At 45.3% G+C, this 21,554-nt stretch overlaps 1 protein-coding gene and 2 long non-coding RNA genes across 5 annotated transcripts in view; all 3 read right to left on the bottom strand.

The window, feature by feature from the left end:
- Positions 1 to 4,065: 4,065 nt before the first annotated feature.
- On the bottom strand, positions 4,066 to 14,455 carry LOC140693955 (uncharacterized). Of its 3 annotated transcripts, XR_012069671.1 has the most exons (4): positions 9,044 to 9,210; positions 5,702 to 5,774; positions 4,534 to 4,646; positions 4,066 to 4,325 (listed from the first exon to the last, which is right to left on the bottom strand). It is a non-coding gene; the product is annotated as an uncharacterized lncRNA (long non-coding RNA). The 3 variants fall into 3 exon arrangements; XR_012069672.1 differs by lacking the exons at positions 5,702 to 5,774; positions 9,044 to 9,210 and adding an exon at positions 14,346 to 14,455; XR_012069673.1 differs by lacking the exon at positions 5,702 to 5,774 and having other exon boundaries at positions 9,044 to 9,258.
- A 196-nt stretch (positions 14,456 to 14,651) lies between these two features.
- LOC140693957 (uncharacterized) lies at positions 14,652 to 19,824 on the bottom strand. The gene is made up of 3 exons (XR_012069674.1): positions 19,631 to 19,824; positions 15,124 to 15,236; positions 14,652 to 14,915 (listed from the first exon to the last, which is right to left on the bottom strand). It is a non-coding gene; the product is annotated as an uncharacterized lncRNA (long non-coding RNA).
- A 250-nt stretch (positions 19,825 to 20,074) lies between these two features.
- LOC140693696 (uncharacterized) overlaps positions 20,075 to 21,554 on the bottom strand; it is a 56,175-nt gene continuing 54,695 nt past the window's right edge. The window contains exons 18-19 of the mRNA XM_072957400.1: positions 20,409 to 20,479; positions 20,075 to 20,200 (exon numbers count right to left, since the gene is read on the bottom strand). The gene's annotated coding sequence lies outside the window, so the exon portion shown is untranslated. The remainder of the gene's footprint in view (positions 20,201 to 20,408; positions 20,480 to 21,554) is intronic.

Here is a 21,554-nt window from a genome sequence, read left to right as displayed (position 1 = left end):
ATGACCCCTTTTACAGTTTGGACTGCTACTTTGCATTCTATCTGTCTATGTTTTCCTTAGAACTGACAAAATGTTACCGAAATTGACAAGTCTGGCTTCTAGGTCGATTTAGGATGTTTCAAAAACTAACTTCATTTTCGTATAACTCTCAAAACATGGAAATCAAATCTATTAAACTTTTTAAAGTCTGCAAATGAGATATCAACACAATGTCAAAACTGGAGTCTTCGGAAAATCCCTCCCACCACGGCTGTATAGAAACCAAGAGCTAAACAAAAATCACATATCTGGGAAGTGTATCTGGAAAGTGGTGATTCATCGATGCCCAGTTGGCAGAGAAGCAGTGCAAACTGCGCTCACTCGCTCCCATGTACACAGCAATGGAAACATCCACTCACCCAGCCCTTGGCACAGGACACTTGCCGAAGAGAGGTCTGTTACTTCCAAAGACAGGATGAGGCCTCAGAACCCCTGGAAGCAGGAGAGGGCAAAGCAGGGAATGGAAACCAGTGCAGGGTCTGACCCCTGGTGATGGAGCAGCAAAGGTGAAACTCTGTTTAACTTGGACGCACACTCTCAAGCGGACAGGAGACATGGGATTGAAGGTGATGCGCTGAGTGTTAGAAGAGTGCACAGCAGATGCTTGGCTGACAGAACTCAAAGAAACCAGCGCAAAATATCCCCACACTTGATTCTGAGACCAAGATCCGAGCTGCCAAATTTGACGTAGCAGAGGCAGCGGTCAGGGAGGGATAGGGCTACGGATGATGGCACACGCTGAGTCTCAGGGATCTGGAGTGCGTTGTGGGATGTGGTGGGTCCTATCAAGAGAGCAAACCGACCTGTGACCCCAGTGAGAAGGCCACCACACCGGCACGCGCGGTTGAGATTATCGATATGTTCCATGGCCACACCCAGTGCATCTGCAGGACCAGGGACCAATTGGGCATTTTGCCAATAGAGCACGTGTGGGGCTGAATCAGAGATATCGTGCATCTGGTCTGAGTGATCTAGGTGGCCTTGGGTTTGAAATCAGAATGAAAAGCCTTAGAATCTGCTACATTCATAACCTGGGTTGGGATTATGGTTTGGTTTGAGGCACAGGATACGCAACAGCTCTGTGGTTGCCTTCGTGCACCCGTGCCACAAGGATGAGAGGACAAGGAAGAGTGGTCCAAGTCCACAGCGTGAGAAGATGAAACATTTCCTTCAGCATTATCTCCCAAAAGCAGATGCTCCATTTTGGATGGCACCGGCACGGTACGGCACCGAGGACACCAAGGTCGGTCTGCGGGAACATTCCACTGGCCCTGATGTGTGACATCCATTGATATGCTTCCACTGGTGTTTCTGTAGGCAGAGAAGCTCTGGGAAGAACTGGTTTCATTGGGACATTCCCGTGGCACTACAAAGCACAAGCGCACTCTCAGTTTGCAGTTTTGGAAACACTCCAAAGTGACATGGAGCAGAATGCAGAGCTGAGAACCTTTAGAAGCTACATTTCCACCAGAGGAAGTGTCCTGTGCACTTTTAGAATTCTGAGATAAGCGTAATCAAACTACGGTTATGCTAATCGAAATAGTATGGTGTGTTCATCACAATAAAGGCAACACCAGCAATTGGAGATATACAAGACAACAAACACAGGAACAGGACATGGCATCAATGTCTAGGAGAAATTGTCCTCACAGAAATCCCATGGAATTGCATAGAGCCAAGATTCCAAATTTTTCACTTAACAAAGCCCTAGAAGTCTACATTAGATACCTGATATTACCTGACCAGTAGAGGTGAAGAAGTGCAGTAAAAGAAACAGGAAATACCATTTTCAGTTCCAAAGAGATTGAAGGCCCAAAAGATAAGCTTTCAGAAAACTAGACTGCAAAACGCAATCCAGAGAAAAAATTGAAAACGGAGGTGAGGGAAACACTGAAGAACAACAGTGTCTCAGAATCATAAAAGGCAGAATACCAGAAAAGGGGAAGAGAAAGCCTAAAGGCGAAACAAATAATATCAGAAAACTCAGTGGATGAGATAATATCAGGGCTACAATTCAGTCCTAAGCAGACCAAATAATGCAGAGGGACGCGTGAATGAATGTGAAGAAAGGGGAACAGTAAACCCTCGGTCAGAAGCAGACATAGGAAAGCAAATGCAAACCAATGAAAACATTGCTGTTGAATCCTGGGGTAAGACAAGGCATGAAAGACTTGGATTCGTAAGAGTCCCAGATGGAAAAGCAAGAGATAAAGAAACAAAAAATGTCTGAAAAGTTATCTGTAGAAAAATCAGACTGAAATTTGCTGAAAGCCTAGAAAGAATCATCTATGCGAATTCAGGAAGTACACAGCGTCCAAAGGAGGTGGAATCCCAATAGACCTACCAGCAGTTGTATGATTCAAATCAACGAAGTTCATGAGCATCCCAGGGATTTAAAATGGGCCTGGAGGAAAGCAACATAGTCACAAAGAACCTCCAGAGGGGTTTCAGCTGATATATCGGCAGCAATATTGCAGGACAGGGAGGAGTGCCAGGACATTGACCATAACCTGAAGGGCAAAATGCTGCCATCCAGTGTAGCCTAGGCCACATGACCGCCATTTCTAATAACGGCAGAGCTAGAGAATTCCACAGACCGGCAAATCTTAAAAGAATTCAGCAGTTCGAAACTTATCCTACAAGAAAGGTTGAGAATTCTCCCCTGAATAGAAAAGCAGCAAGATGAAATGGAAAGAAGAAAACCATTATTGGAAATGCAAGAAGGGCATGAGTGGCAAAGAAGAAACCAGAAGAAGGCAAGGAGGACATCAATACCCGAAAGACGGGAGAGGGAAGCAGGAAATCATAGGTGATTGGAAGCACTATCTTAAGTGAATCAGCTTATATGACTCACTGTTTGAAGCGAACGGAGAGATGCATGGCCTGACGTGTTTGCAAAACAAACGAGAAGCAGAGCAACAAAAATCAAGCAAACAAACATGCACCCAAAGGGTACGGTTGGCTGACATATACCAAGGGAAACATGATTATTCAAAAGGAAATACTCAAGGTGATGTCAAGGATCATTCAGTACGCATCGACACAGTATCGCTGCTTGCATGTACTCAGCACACTTGTATTCGGAAATCAGAGGCGTGCATTTATATTCGTTAATGTTGATTAATAAGAGCATATCGTGACCTAACCCAAATGCCGATCTGGGTTCAAATGGATTCCTAGTCCGTGATATAGATTTGCAAGTCTTCCAACAGCATGAATGAATGCCATATAAATTCCTACTTCATGAAGAAATGGCATAGGCCTTTAACAAAAACAAGTAGCTCTGCAAAAGTGTACTAAGAGCAAAAGAGACAGAGTGTAAAGTGCACATTGGGGTTGGTTTCATTTCTAGGAATTTCAGCCCCCATGAACCCAATGGATCCATGTCCTGATAGTGCGGGTGTTTAGCAGAAATCAACCGACGGATATGTATTCCGGGTGTACGGATATTACAGGAACATAAGTTTCCTTTAGAGGGACTCTGTGTACTGTGAACTGTTAGAAAGTTTAAAGACGTGTGAAACCATCAACAGAAAATGGACACACTTGCCTCCGTTGGTACTGTGCATACAGATCTGAAGAAAAGGAAAGAGGGAAGAACAAAGGCCCATGGGACGCTAGTGGGTAGAATCACATTTAGCTTAGGAACCTCTCGTCGAACGCAGCCCCTCCCCCAACACTGACAAGATGCAGCAGCCATTGGGGATAGCAGTTACCGGTTGAATTCCAGGTGGAATGTTGGTGTGTACCGCGAGGCTTGTTGTGGCCGGTGGATCCTAGGTAACCGGGCAGAGTTCTGTGGGTGGATCAGTGTGATGGAGGGGCTGCCGCCCTCTGTGGAGCTTAGCTTAGGTCTTTGGTCCGGGTAGCTGTGTCAGTTCGAGATACTGCTGCTGCCCAGAGACCTGAGTTCACGGGTCAGTTTCCAGAACCTGAAAGGGCAGACAGTGGAAGATCTGCCTGCCATCAGCTTACTGGTGAGGCTCCGAGGTACTTTCAGACATGCCCAGTCCTGTTGAAGTCGACTGTATGGGAGATACGAAGAGAAGCTGGCCGAAAAGCTGGCTGCACGTATTGAGGAGAGATGCGAACACATTGATGAGAGATGTTCTGCTACAATGGAGATTACTGGCCTGGAGACAGCTGTAGAGGATACCAGGCTCGAAAGGCATTCATGAGACCTATGGAACCTCGCTGATACTGGCAGAAACATACGGAGTGCCAACGTGGACTTGAGGAAGTTCCTCAATTCTCTGCTCCAAGAACGGGTCCAAGATCCCTGACATCTAAAAGAGAAGAGATGGCAGAGGTGATCTAAAAGCTCATTATCTTGGAAGAGGTCGTGAGAATCCACAAGTCCCAAGGGGCATTTCCAAGCCAATCAGACCAAAGTGCACCAAGCCCAAGTAAGCCTTTTCCCAGGTTTGGGCCTAGATAACAAGCACTTGCTCTTCCCTCCCCTCCACTCAGGCATCCATTTGGAAGGATCAGTACCTGAGCTGCAATGAAGCCAGTACGAGAAGGGCAAGCCCCTCCTCGAATCAGAGTTCCTCCAGCTTCACACTCTGTGAACAACAGTGAACTCCTTAAAGGTCTAAAAGTCTCGACTGAAATAGATAGGATATGAATAATTATCTCACACAAAGAAACGTTGGCCTTCCGCTAGATTCAGCAAATGCTGGGTTTGTGTCTTCTCTGGGGTGAAGGGAGTGTGGTAAGTGAGGGGAATCTTTGACTGAACTTGTATATGTATTTGGCCTCAGTTTTTCAAGAAAGTATAGGTAAATATTATAAGTCAGATAGTGAACGGAACTGTAAAAGTCGCCAATGACATTAAAGACACAGCTTATGTGGACATTCTTTCGTTGAGTCAAGACCCCGTGGGCACTATATCAAGGGGGTGCCGACTCGGTTGCGTTAAATTGCTTTACCCAACATGATCGGATGATTAAGCGTTCTCATCACTGATAGAAGAACACCTGGTTCTCAATAGACTAGCATAGCTGCAGCAGGGTTCTCAAAGCTATAATGCCTCTAGGTGATTTTGGATTCAAGTCTAAATGTATATATTTGGTTTGTTTCCTCTTGTAATTTCCTAGAGAGTGATGTTACCCCTTGAAATGCCAACATTGGCCAGTAGGTGTCATTGGGAGTAAATGGCACCACATGCACAAGTGAAACCAAGGTTGGGGGTTATATCATGCTTCCAATAGCTATTTCATGGTTCCTGTTGGTTTCGGAGGCTTCAACAGTAAAGAGTTGACATGACCCCTTTTACAGTTTGGACTGCTACTTTGCATTCTATCTGTCTATGTTTCCCTTAGAATTGACAAAATGTTACCGAAATTGACAAGTCTGGCTTCTAGGTCGATTTAGGATGTTTCAAAAACTAACTTCATTTTCGTATAACTCTCAAAACATGGAAATCAAATCTATTAAACTTTTTAAAGGCTGCAAATGAGATATCAACACAATGTAAAAACTGGAGTCTTCGGAAAATCCCTCCCACCACAGCTGTATAGAAACAAAGAGCTAAACAAAAATCACATATCTGGGAAGTGTATCTGGAAAGTGGTGATTCATCGATGCCCAGTTGGCAGAGAAGCAGTGCAAACTGCGCTCACTCGCTCCCATGTACACAGCAATGGAAACATCCACTCACCCAGCCCTTGGCACAGGACACTTGCCGAAGAGAGGTCTGTTACTTCCAAAGACAGGATGAGGCCTCAGAACCCCTGGAAGCAGGAGAGGGCAAAGCAGGTAATGGAAACCAGTGCAGGGTCTGACCCCTGGTGATGGAGCAGCAAAGGTGAAACTCTGTTTAACTTGGACGCACACTCTCAAGCGGACAGGAGACATGGGATTGAAGGTGATGCGCTGAGTGTTAGAAGAGTGCACAGCAGATGCTTGGCTGACAGAACTCAAAGAAACCAGCGCAAAATATCCCCACACTTGATTCTGAGACCAAGATCCGAGCTGCCAAATTTGACGTAGCAGAGGCAGCGGTCAGGGAGGGATAGGCCTACGGATGATGGCACACGCTGAGTCTCAGGGATCTGGAGTGCGTTGTGGGATGTGGTGGGTCCTATCAAGAGAGCAAACCGACCTGTGACCCCAGTGAGAAGGCCACCACACCGGCACGCGCGGTTGAGATTATCGATATGTCCCATGGCCACACCCAGTGCATCTGCAGGACCAGGGACCAATTGGGCATTTTGCCAATAGAGCACGTGTGGGGCTGAATCAGAGATATCGTGCATCTGGTCTGAGTGATCTAGGTGGCCTTGGGTTTGAAATCAGAATGAAAAGCCTTAGGATCTGCTACATTCATAACCTGGGCTGGGATTATGGTTTGGTTTGAGGCACAGGATACGCAACAGCTCTGTGGTTGCCTTCGTGCACCCGTGCCACAAGGATGAGAGGACAAGGAAGAGTGGTCCAAGTCCACAGCGTGAGAAGATGAAGCATTTCCTTCAGCATTATCTCCCAAAAGCAGATGCTACATTTTGGATGGCACCGGCACGGTACGGCACCGAGGACACCAAGGTCGGTCTGCGGGATCATTCCACTGTCCCTGATGTGTGACATCCATTGATATGCTTCCACTGGTGTTTCTGTAGGCAGAGAAGCTCTGGGAAGAACTGGTTTCATTGGGACATTCCCGTGGCACTACAAAGCACAAGCGCACTCTCAGTTTGCAGTTTTGGAAACACTCCAAAGTGACATGGAGCAGAATGCAGAGCTGAGAACCTTTAGAAGCTTCATTTCCACCAGAGGAAGTGTCCTGTGCACTTTTAGAATTCTGAGATAAGCGTAATCAAACTACGGTTATGCTAATCGAAATAGTATGGTGTGTTCATCACAATAAAGGCAACACCAGCAATTGGAGATATACAAGACAACAAACACAGGAACAGGACATGGCATCAATGTCTAGGAGAAATTGTCCTCACAGAAATCCCATGGAATTGCATAGAGCCAAGATTCCAAATTTTTCACTTAACAAAGCCCTAGAAGTCTACATTAGATACCTGATATTACCTGACCAGTAGAGGTGAAGAAGTGCAGTAAAAGAAACAGGAAATACCATTTTCAGTTCCAAAGAGATTGAAGGCCCAAAAGATAAGCTTTCAGAAAACTAGACTGCAAAACGCAATCCAGAGAAAAAATTGAAAACGGAGGTGAGGGAAACACTGAAAACAACAGTGTCTCAGAATCATAAAAGGCAGAATACCAGAAAAGGGGAAGAGAAAGCCTAAAGGCGAAACAAATAATATCAGAAAACTCAGTGGATGAGATAATATCAGGGCTACAATTCAGTAGTAAGTAGACTAGATATTGCAGACGGACGCGTGAATGACTGTGAATACAGGGGAACAGAAATCCCTCGGTCAGAAGCAGACATAGGAAAGCAAATGCAAACCAATGAAAACATTGCTGTTGAATCCTGGGGTAAGCAAGGCAAGAAAGACTAAGAGTCGTAAGAGTCCCAGATGGATAAGCAAGAGATAATGAAACAAAGATGTCTGAAAAGTTATCTGTAGAAAAATCAGACTGAAACTTGCTGAAAGCCAAGAAAGGATCATCTATGCGAATTCAGGTAGTACACAGCGTTCAAAGGAGGTCGAATCCCAATATACGTACCAGCAGCTGTATGATTCAAATCAACGAAGTTCATGAGCATCCCAGGGATTTAAAATGCAACTTAGTCACAATAGAACCTCCAGAGGGGTTTCAGCTGATATATCGGCAGCAATATTCAAGGACAGGGAGGAGTGCCAGGACATAGACCATACCCTGAAGGGCAAAATGATGCCATCTAGGGTAGCCTAGGCCACATGACTGCCATTTCTTATATCAGCAGAACTAGAGAATTCCACAGACCGGCAAATCTTAAAATAAATCAGCAGTTCGAAAATTATCCTACAAGAAAGGTTGAGAATTCTCCCCTGAATAGAAAAGCAGCAAGATGAAATGGAAAGAAGAAAACCATTATTGGAAATGCAAGAAGGGCATGAGTGGCAAAGAAGAAACCAGAAGAAGGCAAGGAGGACATCAAAACACTAAAATGGAAGAGCGAAGCAAGAAATCATAGGTGATTGGAAGCACTATCTTAAGTGAATCAGCTTATATGACTCTCTGTTTGAAGCGAATGGAGAGATGCATGGCCTGACGTGTTTGCAAAACAAACAAGAAGCAGACCAACAAAGAATCAAACAAACAAACAAGCACCCAAAGGGTACGGTTGGCTGACATATACCAAGGGAACCATGATTATTCAAAAGAAAATACTCAAGGTGATGTCAAGGATCATTCAGTACGCATCGACCCAGTATCGCGGCTTGCATGTACTCAGCACACTTGTATTCGGAAATCAGAGGCGTGCATTTATATTCGTTAATGTTGATTAATAAGAGCATATCGTGACCTAACCCAAATGCCGATTTGGTGTCAAATGGATTCCTACTCCGTGATATAGACTTGCAAGTCTTCCAACAGGATGAATGAATCCCATATAAAACCCTACTTTGAGAAGAAATGGCATAAGCCTTTAACAAAGACAAGTAGCTCTGCAAAAGTGTACTAAGAGCAAAAGAGACAGACAGTAAAGTGCACATTGGGGTTGGTTTCATTTCTAGGAATTTCAGCCCCCATGAAACCAATGGATCCATATCCTGAGAGTGCGGGTGTTTCAGCAGAAACCAACCGACGTATATGTATTCTGGGTGTACGGATATTACAGGAACAAAAGTTTCCTTTAGAGGGTCTCTGTGTACTGTGAACTGTTAGAATGTTTAAAGACGTGTGAAACCATGAACAGAAAATGGATACACTTGCCTCCATTGGTACTGTGCATACAGATCTGAAGAAAAGGAAAGAGGGAAGAACAAAGGCCCATGGGATGCCAGTGGGTAGAATCACATTTAGCATAGGAACCTCTCGTCGGATGCAGCCCCTCCCCCAACACTGACAAGATGCAGCAGCCATTGGGGATGGCAGTTACCGGTTGGATTCCAGGTGGAATGTTGGTGTGTACCGCGAGGCTTGTTGTGGCCGGTGGATCCTAGGTAACCGGGCAGAGTTCTGTGGGTGGATCAGTGTGATGGGGGGGCTGCCGCCCTCTGTGGAGCTTAGCTTAGGTCTTTGGTCCGGGAAGCTGTGTCAGTTCGAGATACTGCTGCTGCCCAGAGACCTGAGTTCACGGGTCAGTTTCCAGAACCTGAAAGGGCAGACAGTGGAAGATCTGCCTGCCATCAGCTTACTGGTGAGGCTCCGAGGTACTTTCAGACATGCCCAGTCCTGTTGAAGTCGACTGTATGGGAGATACGAAGAGAAGCTGGCCGAAAAGCTGGCTGCACGGATTGAGGAGAGATGCGAACACATTGATGAGAGATGTTCTGCTACAATGGAGATTACTGGCCTGGAGACAGCTGTAGAGGATACCAGGCTCGAAAGGCATTCATGAGACCTATGGAACCTCGCTGATACTGGCAGAAACATACGGAGTGCCAACGTGGACTTGAGGAAGTTCCTCAATTCTCTGCTCCAAGAACGGGTCCAAGATCCCTGACATCTAAAAGAGAAGAGATGGCAGAGGTGATCTAAAAGCTCATGATCTTGGAAGAGGTCGTGAGAATCCACACGTCCCAAGGGGCATTTCCAAGCCAATCAGACCAAAGAGCACCAAGCCCAAGTAAGCCTTTTCCCAGGTTTGGGCCTAGATAACAAGCACTTGCTCTTCCCTCCCCTCCACTCAGGCATCCATTTGGAAGGATCCGTACCTGAGCTGCAATGAAGCCAGTACGAGAAGGGCAAGCCCCTCCTCGAATCAGAGTTCCTCCAGCTTCACACTCTGTGAACAACAATGAACTCCTTAAAGGTCTAAATGTCTCGACTGAAATAGATAGGATATGAATAAATATCTCACACAAAGAAACGATGGCCTTCCGCTAGATTCAGCAAATGCTGGGTTTGTGTTTTCTCTGGGGTGAAGGGAGTGTGGTATGTGAGGGGAATCTTTGACTGAACTTGTATATGTATTTGGCCTCAGTTTTTCAAGACAGTATAGGTAAATATTATAAGTCAGATAGTGAACGGAACTGTAAAAGTCGCCAATGACATTAAAGACACAGCTTATGTGGACATTCTTCATTGAGTCAAGCCCCCGTGGGCACTATATCATGGGGGTGCACACTCGGTTGCGTTAAATTGCTTTACCCAACATGATCAGATGATTAAGCGTTCTCATCACTGATAGAAGAACACCTGGTTCTCAATAGACTAGCATAGCTGCAGCAGGGTTCTCAAAGCTATAATGCCTCTAGGAGATTTTGGATTCAAACCTAAATGTATATATTTGGTTTGTTTCCTCTTGTATTTTCCTAGAGAGGGATGTTACCCCTTGAAATGCCAACATTGGCCAGTAGGTGTCATTGGGAGTAAATGGCACCACATGCACAAGTGAAACCAAGGTTGGGGGTTATATCATGCTTCCAATAGCTATTTCATGGTTCCTGTTGGTTTCGGAGGCTTCAACAGTAAAGAGTTGACATGACCCCTTTTACAGTTTGGACTGCTACTTTGCATTCTATCTGTCTATGTTTTCCTTAGAACTAACAAAATGTTACCGAAATTGACAAGTCTGGCTTCTAGGTCGATTTAGGATGTTTCAAAAACTAACTTCATTTTCATAAAACCCTCAAAACATGGAAATCATATCTATTAAACTTTTTAAAGGCTGCAAATGAGATATCAACACCATGTCAAAACTGGAGTCTTCGGAAAATCCTTCCCACCACAGCTGTATAGAAACCAAGAGCTAAACAAAAATCACATATCTGGGAAGTGTATCTGGAAAGTGGTGATTCATCGATGCCCAGTTGGCAGAGAAGCAGTGCAAACTGCGCTCACTCGCTCCCATGTACACAGCAATGGAAACATCCACTCACCCAGCCCTTGGCACAGGACACTTGCCGAAGAGAGGTCTGTTACTTCCAAAGACAGGATGAGGCCTCAGAACCCCTGGAAGCAGAAGAGGGCAAAGCAGGGAATGGAAACCAGTGCAGGGTCTGATCCCTGGTGATGGAGCAGCAAAGGTGAAACTCTGTTTAACTTGGACGCACACTCTCAAGCGGACAGGAGACATGGGATTGAAGGTGATGCGCTGAGTGTTAGAAGAGTGCACAGCAGATGCTTGGCTGACAGAACTCAAAGAAACCAGCGCAAAATATCCCCACACTTGATTCTGAGACCAAGATCCGAGCTGCCAAATTTGACGTAGCAGAGGCAGCGGTCAGGGAGGGATAGGGCTACGGATGATGGCACACGCTGAGTCTCAGGGATCTGGAGTGCGTTGTGGGATGTGGTGGGTCCTATCAAGAGAGCAAACCGACCTGTGACCCCAGTGAGAAGGCCACCACACCGGCACGCGCGGTTGAGATTATCGATATGTCCCATGGCCACACCCAGTGCATCTGCAGGACCAGGGACCAATTGGGCATCTTGCCAATAGAGCACGTGTGGGGCTGAATCAGAGATATCGTGCATCTGGTCTGAGTGATCTAGGTGGCCTTGGGTTTGAAATCAGAATGAAAAGCCTTAGGATCTGCTACATTCATAACCTGGGCTGGGATTATGATTTGGTTTGAGGCACAGGATACGCAACAGCTCTGTGGTTGCCTTCGTGCACCCGTGCCACAAGGATGAGAGGACAAGGAAGAGTGGTCCAAGTCCACAGCGTGAGAAGATGAAGCATTTCCTTCAGCATTATCTCCCAAAAGCAGATGCTACATTTTGGATGGCACCGGCACGGTACGGCACCGAGGACACCAAGGTCGGTCTGCGGGATCATTCCACTGGCCCTGATGTGTGACATCCATTGATATGCTTCCACTGGTGTTTCTGTAGGCAGAGAAGCTCTGGGAAGAACTGGTTTCATTGGGACATTCCCGTGGCACTACAAAGCACAAGTGCACTCTCAGTTTGCAGTTTTGGAAACACTCCAAAGTGACATGGAGCAGAATGCAGAGCTGAGAACCTTTAGAAGCTTCATTTCCACCAGAGGAAGTGTCCTGTGCACTTTTAGAATTCTGAGATAAGCGTAATCAAACTACGGTTATGCTAATCGAAATAGTATGGTGTGTTCATCACAATAAAGGCAACACCAGCAATTGGAGATATACCAGACAACAAACACAGGAACAGGACATGGCATCAATGTCTAGGAGAAATTGTCCTCACAGAAATCCCATGGAATTGCATAGAGCCAAGATTCCAAATTTTTCACTTAACAAAGCCCTAGAAGTCTACATTAGATACCTGATATTACCTGACCAGTAGAGGTGAAGAAGTGCAGTAAAAGAAACAGGAAATACCATTTTCAGTTCCAAAGAGATTGAAGGCCCAAAAGATAAGCTTTCAGAAAACTAGACTGCAAAACGCAATCCAGAGAAAAAATTGAAAACGGAGGTGAGGGAAACACTGAAGAACAACAGTGTCTCAGAATCATAACAGGCAGAATACCAGAAAAGGGGAAGAGAAAGCCTAAAGGCGAAACAAATAATATCAGAAAACTCAGTGGATGAGATAATATCAGGGCTACAATTCAGTCCTAAGCAGACCAAATAATGCAGAGGGACGCGTGAATGAATGTGAAGAAAGGGGAACAGTAAACCCTCGGTCAGAAGCAGACATAGGAAAGCAAATGCAAACCAATGAAAACATTGCTGTTGAATCCTGGGGTAAGACAAGGCATGAAAGACTTGGATTCGTAAGAGTCCCAGATGGAAAAGCAAGAGATAAAGAAACAAAAAATGTCTGAAAAGTTATCTGTAGAAAAATCAGACTGAAATTTGCTGAAAGCCTAGAAAGAATCATCTATGCGAATTCAGGAAGTACACAGCGTCCAAAGGAGGTGGAATCCCAATAGACCTACCAGCAGTTGTATGATTCAAATCAACGAAGTTCATGAGCATCCCAGGGATTTAAAATGGGCCTGGAGGAAAGCAACATAGTCACAAAGAACCTCCAGAGGGGTTTCAGCTGATATATCGGCAGCAATATTGCAGGACAGGGAGGAGTGCCAGGACATTGACCATAACCTGAAGGGCAAAATGCTGCCATCCAGTGTAGCCTAGGCCACATGACCGCCATTTCTAATAACGGCAGAGCTAGAGAATTCCACAGACCGGCAAATCTTAAAAGAATTCAGCAGTTCGAAACTTATCCTACAAGAAAGGTTGAGAATTCTCCCCTGAATAGAAAAGCAGCAAGATGAAATGGAAAGAAGAAAACCATTATTGGAAATGCAAGAAGGGCATGAGTGGCAAAGAAGAAACCAGAAGAAGGCAAGGAGGACATCAATACCCGAAAGACGGGAGAGGGAAGCAGGAAATCATAGGTGATTGGAAGCACTATCTTAAGTGAATCAGCTTATATGACTCTCTGTTTGAAGCGAACGGAAAGATGCATGGCCTGACGTGTTTGCAAAACAAACGAGAAGCAGAGCAACAAAAATCAAGCAAACAAACATGCACCCAAAGGGTACGGTTGGCTAACATATACCAAGGGAAACATGATTATTCAAAAGGAAATACTCAAGGTGATGTCAAGGATCATTCAGTACGCATCGACACAGTATCGCTGCTTGCATGTACTCAGCACACTTGTATTCGGAAATCAGAGGCGTGCATTTATATTCGTTAATGTTGATTAATAAGAGCATATCGTGACCTAACCCAAATGCCGATCTGGGTTCAAATGGATTCCTAGTCCGTGATATAGATTTGCAAGTCTTCCAACAGCATGAATGAATGCCATATAAATTCCTACTTCATGAAGAAATGGCATAGGCCTTTAACAAAAACAAGTAGCTCTGCAAAAGTGTACTAAGAGCAAAAGAGACAGAGTGTAAAGTGCACATTGGGGTTGGTTTCATTTCTAGGAATTTCAGCCCCCATGAAACCAATGGATCCATGTCCTGAGAGTGCGGGTGTTTAGCAGAAATCAACCGACGGATATGTATTCCGGGTGTACGGATATTACAGGAACATAAGTTTCCTTTAGCGGGACTCTGTGTACTGTGAACTGTTAGAAAGTTTAAAGACGTGTGAAACCATCAACAGAAAATGGACACACTTGCCTCCGTTGGTACTGTGCATACAGATCTGAAGAAAAGGAAAGAGGGAAGAACAAAGGCCCATGGGACGCTAGTGGGTAGAATCACATTTAGCTTAGGAACCTCTCGTCGAACGCAGCCCCTCCCCCAACACTGACAAGATGCAGCAGCCATTGGGGATAGCAGTTACCGGTTGAATTCCAGGTGGAATGTTGGTGTGTACCGCGAGGCTTGTTGTGGCCGGTGGATCCTAGGTAACCGGGCAGAGTTCTGTGGGTGGATCAGTGTGATGGAGGGGCTGCCACCCTCTGTGGAGCTTAGCTTAGGTCTTTGGTCCGGGAAGCTGTGTCAGTTCGAGATACTGCTGCTGCCCAGAGACCTGAGTTCACGGGTCAGTTTCCAGAACCTGAAAGGGCAGACAGTGGAAGATCTGCCTGCCATCAGCTTACTGGTGAGGCTCCGAGGTACTTTCAGACATGCCCAGTCCTGTTGAAGTCGACTGTATGGGAGATACGAAGAGAAGCTGGCCGAAAAGCTGGCTGCACGGATTGAGGAGAGATGCGAACACATTGATGAGAGATGTTCTGCTACAATGGAGATTACTGGCCTGGAGACAGCTGTAGAGGATACCAGGCTCGAAAGGCATTCATGAGACCTATGGAACCTCGCTGATACTGGCAGAAACATACGGAGTGCCAACGTGGACTTGAGGAAGTTCCTCAATTCTCTGCTCCAAGAACGGGTCCAAGATCCCTGACATCTAAAAGAGAAGAGATGGCAGAGGTGATCTAAAAGCTCATGATCTTGGAAGAGGTCGTGAGAATCCACACGTCCCAAGGGGCATTTCCAAGCCAATCAGACCAAAGAGCACCAAGCCCAAGTAAGCCTTTTCCCAGGTTTGGGCCTAGATAACAAGCACTTGCTCTTCCCTCCCCTCCACTCAGGCATCCATTTGGAAGGATCAGTACCTGAGCTGCAATGAAGCCAGTACGAGAAGGGCAAGCCCCTCCTCGAATCAGAGTTCCTCCAGCTTCACACTCTGTGAACAACAGTGAACTCCTTAAAGGTCTAAAAGTCTCGACTGAAATAGATAGGATATGAATAATTATCTCACACAAAGAAACGTTGGCCTTCCGCTAGATTCAGCAAATGCTGGGTTTGTGTCTTCTCTGGGGTGAAGGGAGTGTGGTAAGTGAGGGGAATCTTTGACTGAACTTGTATATGTATTTGGCCTCAGTTTTTCAAGACAGTATAGGTAAATATTATAAGTCAGATAGTGAACGGAACTGTAAAAGTCGCCAATGACATTAAAGACACAGCTTATGTGGACATTCTTCATTGAGTCAAGCCCCCGTGGGCACTATATCATGGGGGTGCACACTCGGTTGCGTTAAATTGCTTTACCCAACATGATCGGATGATTAAGCGTTCTCATCACTGATAGAAGAACACCTGGTTCTCAATAGACTAGCATAGCTGCAGCAGGGTTCTCAAAGCTATAATGCCTCTAGGAGATTTTGGATTCAAACCTAAATGTATATATTTGGTTTGTTTCCTCTTGTATTTTCCTAGAGAGGGATGTTTCCCCTTGAAATGCCAACATTGGCCATTAGGTGTCATTAGGAGTAAATGGCACCACATGCACAAGTGAAACCAAGGTTGGGGGTTATATCATGTTTCCAATAGCTATTTCATGATTCCTGCTGGTTTCGGAGGCTTCAACAGTAAAGAGTTGACATGACCCCTTTTACAGTTTGGACTGCTACTTTGCATTCTATCTGTCTATGTTTCCCTTAGAATTGACAAAATGTTACCGAAATTGACAAGTCTGGCTTCTAGGTCGATTTAGGATGTTTCAAAAACTAACTTCATTTTCGTATAACTCTCAAAACATGGAAATCAAATCTATTAAACTTTTTAAAGGCTGCAAATGAGATATCAACACAATGTCAAAACTGGAGTCTTCGGAAAATCCCTCCCACCACGGCTGTATAGAAACAAAGAGCTAAACAAAAATCACATATCTGGGAAGTGTATTTGGAAAGTGGTGATTCATCGATGCCCAGTTGGCAGAGAATCAGTGCAAACTGCGCTCACTCTTTCCCATGTACACAGCAATGGAAACATCCACTCAGCCAGCCCTTGGCACAGGACACTAGCCGAAGAGAGGTCTGTTACTTCCAAAGACAGGATGAGGCCTCAGAACCCCTGGAAGCAGAAGAGGGCAAAGCAGGGAATGGAAACCAGTGCAGGGTCTGACCCCTGGTGATGGAGCAGCAAAGGTGAAACTCTGTTTAACTTGGACGCACACTCTCAAGCGGACAGGAGACATGGGATTGAAGGTGATGCGCTGAGTGTTAGAAGAGTGCATAGCAGATGCTTGGCTGACAGAACTCAAAGAAACCAGCACAAAATATCCCCACACTTGATTCTGAGACCAAGATCCGAGCTGCCAAATTTGACGTAGCAGAGGCAGCGGTCAGGGAGGGATAGGCCTACGGATGATGTCACACGCTGAGTCTCAGGGATCTGGAGTGCGTTGTGGGATGTGGTGGGTCCTATCAAGAGAGCAAACCGACCTGTGACCCCAGTGAGAAGGCCACCACACCGGCACGCGCGGTTGAGATTATCGATATGTCCCATGGCCACACCCAGTGCATCTGCAGGACCAGGGACCAATTGGGCATTTTGCCAATAGAGCACGTGTGGGGCTGAATCAGAGATATCGTGCATCTGGTCTGAGTGATCTAGGTGGCCTTGGGTTTGAAATCAGAATGAAAAGCCTTAGGATCTGCTACATTCATAACCTGGGCTGGGATTATGGTTTGGTTTGAGGCACAGGATACGCAACAGCTCTGTGGTTGCCTTCGTGCACCCGTGCCACAAGGATGAGAGGACAAGGAAGAGTGGTCCAAGTCCACAGCGTGAGAAGATGAAGCATTTCCTTCAGCATTATCTCCCAAAAGCAGATGCTACATTTTGGATGGCACCGGCACGGTACGGCACCGAGGACACCAAGGTCGGTCTGCGGGATCATTCCACTGGCCCTGATGTGTGACATCCATTGATATGCTTCCACTGGTGTTTCTGTAGGCAGAGAAGCTCTGGGAAGAACTGGTTTCATTGGGACATTCCCGTGGCACTACAAAGCACAAGCGCACTCTCAGTTTGCAGTTTTGGAAACACTCCAAAGTGACATGGAGCAGAATGCAGAGCTGAGAACCTTTAGAAGCTTCATTTCCACCAGAGGAAGTGTCCTGTGCACTTTTAGAATTCTGAGATAAGCGTAATCAAACTACGGTTATGCTAATCGAAATAGTATGGTGTGTTCATCACAATAAAGGCAACACCAGCAATTGGAGATATACCAGACAACAAACACAGGAACAGGACATGGCATCAATGTCTAGGAGAAATTGTCCTCACAGAAATCCCATGGAATTGCATAGAGCCAAGATTCCAAATTTTTCACTTAACAAAGCCCTAGAAGTCTACATTAGATACCTGATATTACCTGACCAGTAGAGGTGAAGAAGTGCAGTAAAAGAAACAGGAAATACCATTTTCAGTTCCAAAGAGATTGAAGGCCCAAAAGATAAGCTTTCAGAAAACTAGACTGCAAAACGCAATCCAGAGAAAAAATTGAAAACGGAGGTGAGGGAAACACTGAAGAACAACAGTGTCTCAGAATCATAACAGGCAGAATACCAGAAAAGGGGAAGAGAAAGCCTAAAGGCGAAACAAATAATATCAGAAAACTCAGTGGATGAGATAATATCAGGGCTACAATTCAGTAGTAAGTAGACTAGATATTGCAGACGGACGCGTGAATGACTGTGAATACAGGGGAACAGAAATCCCTCGGTCAGAAGCAGACATAGGAAAGCAAATGCAAACCAATGAAAACATTGCTGTTGAATCCTTGGGTAAGACAAGGCAAGAAAGACTAAGAGTCGTAAGAGTCCCAGATGGATAAGCAAGAGATAATGAAACAAAGATGTCTGAAAAGTTATCTGTAGAAAAATCAGACTGAAACTTGCTGAAAGCCAAGAAAGGATCATCTATGCGAATTCAGGTAGTACACAGCGTTCAAAGGAGGTCGAATCCCAATATACGTACCAGCAGCTGTATGATTCAAATCAACGAAGTTCATGAGCATCCCAGGGATTTAAAATGCAACTTAGTCACAATAGAACCTCCAGAGGGGTTTCAGCTGATATATCGGCAGCAATATTCAAGGACAGGGAGGAGTGCCAGGACATAGACCATACCCTGAAGGGCAAAATGATGCCATCTAGGGTAGCCTAGGCCACATGACTGCCATTTCTTATAACAGCAGAACTAGAGAATTCCACAGACCGGCAAATCTTAAAATAAATCAGCAGTTCGAAAATTATCCTACAAGAAAGGTTGAGAATTCTCCCCTGAATAGAAAAGCAGCAAGATGAAATGGAAAGAAGAAAACCATTATTGGAAATGCAAGAAGGGCATGAGTGGCAAAGAAGAAACCAGAAGAAGGCAAGGAGGACATCAAAACACTAAAATGGAAGAGCGAAGCAAGAAATCATAGGTGATTGGAAGCACTATCTTAAGTGAATCAGCTTATATGACTCTCTGTTTGAAGCGAATGGAGAGATGCATGGCCTGACGTGTTTGCAAACAAACAAGAAGCAGACCAACAAAGAATCAAACAAACAAACAAGCACCCAAAGGGTACGGTTGGCTGACATATACCAAGGGAACCATGATTATTCAAAAGAAAATACTCAAGGTGATGTCAAGGATCATTCAGTACGCATCGACCCAGTATCGCGGCTTGCATGTACTCAGCACACTTGTATTCGGAAATCAGAGGCGTGCATTTATATTCGTTAATGTTGATTAATAAGAGCATATCGTGACCTAACCCAAATGCCGATTTGGTGTCAAATGGATTCCTACTCCATGATAAACTTGTAAGTCATCCAACAGGATGAATGAAACCATATAAAAGCCTACTTCAAGAAGAAATGGCATAAGCCTTTAACAAAGACAAGTAGCTCTGCAAAAGTGTACTAAGAGCAAAAAAGACAGACAGTAAAGTGCACATTGGGGTTGGTTTCATTTCTAGGAATTTCAGCCCCCATGAAACCAATGGATCCATGTCCTGAGAGTGCGGGTGTTTCAGCAGAAATCAACCGACGGATATGTATTCCGGGTGTACAGATATTACAGGAACATAAGTTTCCTTTAGAGGGTCTCTGTGTACTGTGAACTGTTAGAAAGTTTAAAGACGTGTGAAACCATCAACTGAAAATGGACACACTTGCCTCCGTAGGTACTGTGCATACAGATCTAAAGGAAAGGAAAGAGGGAAGAACAAAGGCCCATGGGACGCCAGTGGGTAGAATCACATTTAGCATAGGAACCTCTCGTCGGATGCAGCCCCTCCCCCAACACTGACAAGATGCAGCAGCCATTGGGGATGGCAGTTACCGGTTGGATTCCAGGTGGAATGTTGGTGTGTACCGTGAGGCTTGTTGTGGCCGGTGGATCCTAGGTAACCGGGCAGAGTTCTGTGGGTGGATCAGTGTGATGGAGGGGCTGCCGCCCTCTGTGGAGCTTAGCTTAGGTCTTTGGTCCGGGAAGCTGTGTCAGTTCGAGATACTGCTGCTGCCCAGAGACCTGAGTTCACGGGTCAGTTTCCAGAACCTGAAAGGGCAGACAGTGGAAGATCTGCCTGCCATCAGCTTACTGGTGAGGCTCCGAGGTACTTTCAGACATGCCCAGTCCTGTTGAAGTCGACTGTATGGGAGATACGAAGAGAAGCTGGCCGAAAACCTGGCTGCATGGATTGAGGAGGGATGCGAACACATTGCTGAGAGATGTTCTGCTACAATGGAGATTACTGGCCTGGAGACAGCTGTAGAGGATACCAGGCTCGAAAGGCATCCATGAGACCTATTGAACCTCGCTGATACTGGCAGAAACATACGGAGTGCCAACGTGGACTTGAGGAAGTTCCTCAATTCTCTGCTCCAAGAACGGGTCCAAGATCCCTGACATCTAAAAGAGAAGAGATGGCAGAGGTGATCAAACCGCTCATGTTCTTGGAAGAGGTCGTGAGCATCCACACGTCCCAACGTGCATTTCCAACCCATTCAGACCAAAGTGCACCAAGCCCAGGTAAGCCTTTTCCCAGGTTTGGGCCTAGCTAGCAAGCACTTGCTCTTCCCTCCCCTCCACTCATGCATCCATTTGGAAGGATCAGTACCTGAGCTGCAATGAAGCCAGTACGAGAAGGGCAAGCCCCTCCTCGAATCAGAGTTCCTCCAGCTTCACACTCTGTGAACAACAATGAACTCCTTAAAGGTCTAAAAGTCTCGACTGAAATAGATAGGATATGAATAATTATCTCACACAAAGAAACGATGGCCTTCCGCTAGATTCAGCAAATGCTGGGTTTGTGTCTTCTCTGGGGTGAAGGGAGTGTGGTAAGTGAGGGGAATCTTTGACTGAACATGTATATGTATTTGGCCTCAATTTTTCAAGACAGTATAGGTAAATATTATAAGTCAGATAGTGAACGGAACTGTAAAAGTCGCCAATGACATTAAAGACACAGCTTATGTGGACATTCTTCATTGAGTCAAGCCCCCGTGGGCACTATATCATGGGTGTGCACACTCGGTTGCGTTAAATTGCTTTACCCAACATGATCGGATGATTAAGCGTTCTCATCACTGATAGAAGAACACCTGGTTCTCAATAGACTAGCATAGCTGCAGCAGGGTTCTCAAAGCTATAATGCCTCTAGGAGATTTTGGATTCAAACCTAAATGTATATATTTGGTTTGTTTCCTCTTGTATTTTCCTAGAGAGGGATGTTACCCCTTGAGATGCCAACATTGTCCAGTAGGTGTCATTGGGAGTAAAGGGCACCACATGCACAAGTGAAACCAAGGTTGGGGGTTATATCATGTTTCCAATAGCTATTTCATGGTTCCTGCTGGTTTCGGAGGCTTCAACAGTAAAGAGTTGACATGACCCCTTTTACAGTTTGGACTGCTACTTTGCATTCTCTCTGTCTATGTTTCCCTTAGAATTGACAAAATGTTACCGAAATTGACAAGTCTGGCTTCTAGGTCGATTTAGGATGTTTCAAAAACTAACTTCATTTTCGTATAACTCTCAAAACATGGAAATCAAATCTATTAAACTTTTTAAAGGCTGCAAATGAGATATCAACACAAGGTCAAAACTGGAGTCTTCGGAAAATCCCTCCCACCACGGCTGTATAGAAACAAAGAGCTAAACAAAAATCACATATCTGGGAAGTGTATCTGGAAAGTGGTGATTCATCGATGCCCAGTTGGCAGAGAAGCAGTGCAAACTGCGCTCACTCGCTCCCATGTACACA

The sequence above is a fragment of the Vicugna pacos genome, unplaced genomic scaffold (assembly GCF_048564905.1).
Source record: "Vicugna pacos unplaced genomic scaffold, VicPac4 scaffold_20, whole genome shotgun sequence".
Classification (NCBI taxonomy): domain Eukaryota; kingdom Metazoa; phylum Chordata; class Mammalia; order Artiodactyla; family Camelidae; genus Vicugna; species Vicugna pacos.
The sequence above is the reverse complement of the archived record's forward strand: the minus strand, read 5'-3'. Positions and strand labels throughout refer to the sequence as shown.